We start from the raw sequence: 5,000 nt of genomic DNA, 5'->3' as shown, positions 1-5,000 counted from the left end.
TGTGTGTGTGTGTGTGTGTGTGTGTGTGTGTTTTGTGTGTTTGTATGTGTGAATCATGTATGAATATATTTACATATACCTATCTACAAAATTGAATTATATATATCTATATCTATATCTATCTATCTATCTATCTATCTATCTATCTATCTATCTATCTATCTATCTATATATATATATATGTGTGTATGTGTGTGTGTGTGTGTGTGTGTGTGTGTGTGTGTGTGTGCGTGTGTGTGTGTATGTGTGTCCGTCTGTACCCTCCCAGAAAAGGAATCGAATGTCATCCTATTGCACCACGAAGACAAGGCCAACTGAGCCACGCGACCCATTACAGTATGATTGGATTTTAAAACCCAATTTCGACGACTGTCCACGGAAATTGCCTGGAAGTTTTGCCGTCATCAATCTCGTATAAATAGGTATTATTTAAGTGCCTTTGTCGGCTGAACTTTTGACGGGTTGCTTTGCGAAGGAGGATGTATATACTTTGTATATGTATATGTATCTTTATGTATCTGCATTTCCATACACACGCGAATATATAATATGTGTATGTACATCTATATATGCATATATATATATATATGTATATATATATATATATATATATATATATATATATATATATATATATATATATATATGTGTGTGTGTGTGTGTGTGTGTGTGTGTGTGTGTGTGTGTGTGTGTGTGTAAATCTGATATATATATATGTATATATATGTATTTATGTATATACGTATACATTTATTCAACCCTCTATCTCTATATGTATACTTATATATATATGTATATATATATATATATATATATATATATATATATATATATATATATATATATATACACTTATACATACACACACTAACATACACACGCACACACACACAGACACACACACACACACACACACACACACACACACACACACACACACACACACACACACATATATATATATATATATATACATATAAATATATACATAAGTATATATATAAAATACATGTATATGTATATATACATGTATATGTATATAGGTATCTTATGTATGTATGTATGTATCTCTCTCTCTCTCTCTCTCTCTCTCTTTGTATATATATATATATATATATATATATATATATATATATATATATATATATATATATATATATATATATGTATGTATGTATGTATACACACACACACACACACACACATACATGTATACATATATGTATACACATAAATACACCTATCTATCTATAACATATCTATATATCTATATATCTATATCTACCTATCTATCTATCTATCTATCTATGTATCTATCTATCTATCTATCTATCTATCTATATACATTTACACACATACACACGTGTGTATGTGTTTGCATTCAATATCTACCCTAAAACTAATCAGTAGAAATATTTTAGACATCATAATATCAAGTTGAAATTACACTCTGACACCAACAAATATATCAGGCATTGATCAGGTAAATTCTTTCTTCTGTCTCTTCTACTCCTTCTTCTTCCTCCTCCTCCTCCTTTTTTCTTCTTCCTCCTCCTCCTCCTTCTCTTCCTCTTCTTCTTACTCCTCCTCTTCCTTTTCTTCTTCCTCTTCTTCTGCTTCTTCTTCCTCCTCCCCCTCTTCTTCTTCTTCTTCCTCCTCCTCATCCTCTTCTTTTACTTCTTCTTCCTCATTTTCTTCCTCCTCTTCTTCTTCATTCCCAACGTGATTACTTCTAGGGATTGAAATAATAACAATAAGGCAGATAAAAGGCCTAGATTAAGATCGCATACCTGTCCTTAGTCAGATGTATTAGCTAATCTGTAATAACATCAAATCATAATACTTTGTAATGGATAACAATAATAATACTATTAATGATAATGATGTGATAATAAGGGTGACGAGTAAATAGTAAGAGTCAAATGATTATGATGATAACAATAATAGTAATAATAATTATGACAACAATATTTGATAATGAGCAAATAGCAAAAATAACAATAACTGATAACAGTGATCGTAACACTAATAATAATGATCATAAAGATGTTAACATTGATAATAATAATAATAACAATAGCAATAGTATTGATGATGATATTGACGATGGAGATGATAACAGTAAGGATGATAAATGAATCATAAAAAACAGCGGTACAGCCAGTAAGGATGATAAATGAATCATAAAAAAAAAGAAAAAAGAAAAAAATCCATGGTATAGGCACCTTCATTCCTCAAGCCCGCCCTTGGCTAACGCCGTCAAGAGTTTCAGAATAGGTAAGACTTTCTCAACCCGGAAGAAGAAGGATTAACCTCAGTTCTCGGTCCTCTGATTTCCCGAAGGACTCCCACCCGGTCAAGGAGATGCTTTGGAATTCGCACTATGTGTGGCATGATGAGTGCACGCACATGAGCTTGTATATCCATGCGTACATAAGCACGGTCATACATACACATATGCGCGCGCATACACCTACACAAAAAATGCTCGCACATAAACACGCATGCCCGAGAGCACACACACGCACACACACACACACACACACACACGATCGCATACATACTATTGCAAATACACACTCATGACATGTACACATTACACGAATACACACACTCACGGTAAAGCGCACCCAATCGCCACACCATACACAGGGGTCGTTCCTCCTCCTCCGCTGCCGTCTCTTGCATTCCTCCGCACGCCTCTCAATTTCGCGAAAGTCGTCCGCAAAATAAGTCGCAAGATCAATGCGCGAAATTCGTCATCCAAGCGACGGTATTGATCCGCCTAATCTTCCACTTCCGTAACGAGTGGCCAATGCTGAACCGGATCCACCCGGGTCTGTGCGAAGTCTATCCGGCCTCTGGAGGAACAAGGAAGGGAAGAACAAGATAACACACGAATATGGGCATATTCGTGTTTTCTTGTTCTTCCTTTCGTTGTTCCTTCCTATTCGTGTGTTTTCTTGTTCCTCCCTTCGTTGTTCTTGTATATTCGTGTGTTTTCTTGTTCTTCCCTTCGTTGTTCCTGCATATTCGTGTGTTTTCTTGTTCTTCCCTTCGTTGTTCCTGCATATTCGTGTGTTTTCTTGTTCTTCCCTTCGTTGTTCCTTCCAATTCGTGAGTTTTCTTGTTCTTCCCTTTGTTGTTCCTGCATATTCGTCTTTTCTTGTCCTTCCCTTCGTTGTTCTTGTATATTCGTGTGTTTTCTTGTTCTTCCCTTCGTTGTTCCTGCATATTCGTATGTTTTCTTGTTCCTCCCTTCGTTGTTCCTTCCTATTCGTGTGTTTTCTTATTCTTCCCTTCGTTGTTCCTGCATATTCGTGTGTTTTCTTGTTCTTCTCTTCGTTGTTCCTGCATATTCGTGTGTTTCCGTGTTCATCCTTTCCTTGGTCCTTCATATTCGTGTGTTTTCTTGTTCTTCCCTTCGTTGTTCCTGCTTATTCGTGTTTTCTTGTTCTTCCCTTCGTCGTTCCTGCATATTCGTGTTTTCTTGTTTTTCCCTTCGTTGTTCCTGCATATTCGTGTGTTTTCTTGTTCTTCCTTCCTATTCGTGTGTTTTCTTGTTCTTCCCTTCGGTGTTCCTGCATATTCGTGTGTTTTCTTATTCTTCCCTTCGTTGTTCCTTCCTATTCGTGTGTTTTCTTGTTCTTCCCTTCGCTGTTCCTTCCTATTCGTGTGTTTTCTTGTTCTTCCCTTCGTTGTTCCTGCATATTCGTGTATTTTCTTGTTCTTCCCTTCGTTGTTCCTTTCTATTCGTGTGTTTTCTTGTTCTTCCCTTCGTTGTTCCTTCCTATTCGTGTGTTTTCTTATTCTTCCCTTTGTTGTTCCTTCCTATTCGTGTGTTTTCTTGTTCTTCCCTTCGTTATTCCTTCCTATTCGTGTGTTTTCTTGTTCTTCCCTTCGTTGTTCCTTCCTATTCGTGTGTTTTCTTATTCTTCCCTTCGTTGTTCCTTCCTATTCGTGTTTTCTTGTTCTTCCCTTCTTTGTTCCTTCCTATTCGTGTGTTTTCTTGTTCTTCCCTTCGTTGTTCCTTCCTATTCGTGTGTTTTTCTTGTTCTTCCCTTCGTTGTTCCTGCATATTCATGTGTTTTCTTGTTCTTCCCTTCGTTGTTCCTTCCTCTTCGTGTGTTTTCTTGTTCTTCCCTTCGTTGTTCCTTCATATTCGTGTGTTTTCTTGTTCTTCTCTTTGTTGTTCACGCATATTCGTATTTGTTTTGTTCTTCCCTTCGTTGTTCAGGTATATTCGTTTTTTTGTTCTTCTTCTTCTTCCCTTCGTTGTTCCTGTTGCAATTTGTTCGACATGAATTCCACAAGTGAATCCGTGTTAAGGCCTTTCCCTTGCGCGGTGTTCAAAAGGCAAAGCTTTTTTGGACGAGTAGAAAGTGGTGAAACGAAAAACGTTTTTTTTTTCTCCTAATTCTTTTAAAAACAATAGTAATGAGAGCGATAATAATTATAACCGAACATTCATTAGGTGGAGCGAAATTCCAGGAGAAAAAAAGACGCGTTCAGCAGAAGCGTACATCCTCTCGCCCATACACCTGTATATCACATTAGCGACTCGCAAAATAATTATGTAAGGGCTCAGCAAAGATTGCAATTTGACCCCCGGATAAGGTGTGTTTTCCCAAGCGTCGTTGTCGACTTTTTTTTCCTTCTTTTGACCAGGTACTTTTTTTCACTCTGTAGTGTAAGAATTCTCGTTTCAGGTATTAGCAAGTCTGTACTAGTTATTCAAGCAGCAGTAGTGGTAAGAATATTTATGATATCGGTATTTTTATTACTCCATGATATTAGGGATACTATTGCAAGGAGCAATAATAGCAACGATAATATAATACTGAAAGTAGTAGGGGTGGTAGTGGTAATGGTAGTAATAATATTAGTAGCAATGATAATAGTAGAAGTAGTAGTAGTAGTTGCAGTAATAGTAGTAGTAGTTGTAATAAGATGAGCATTAGTAGTAACATTAGATTACAGTAGTAGTAATGGCAGAAAAA

At 36.3% G+C, this 5,000-nt stretch overlaps 1 protein-coding gene across 1 annotated transcript in view; it reads left to right on the top strand.

Annotated features, from left to right (window-relative positions):
- LOC113828076 (heparan sulfate 2-O-sulfotransferase 1) overlaps window positions 1–5,000 on the top strand; it is a 59,855-nt gene that overhangs the window by 22,917 nt on the left and 31,938 nt on the right. The gene's annotated exons all lie outside the window — the stretch shown is intronic.

Source organism: Penaeus vannamei, chromosome 9 (assembly GCF_042767895.1).
Source record: "Penaeus vannamei isolate JL-2024 chromosome 9, ASM4276789v1, whole genome shotgun sequence".
NCBI classification, from domain to species: Eukaryota; Metazoa; Arthropoda; class Malacostraca; order Decapoda; family Penaeidae; genus Penaeus; species Penaeus vannamei.
Note: the sequence above shows the minus strand (reverse complement) of the source record. Positions and strands in the feature narration are given on the sequence as shown.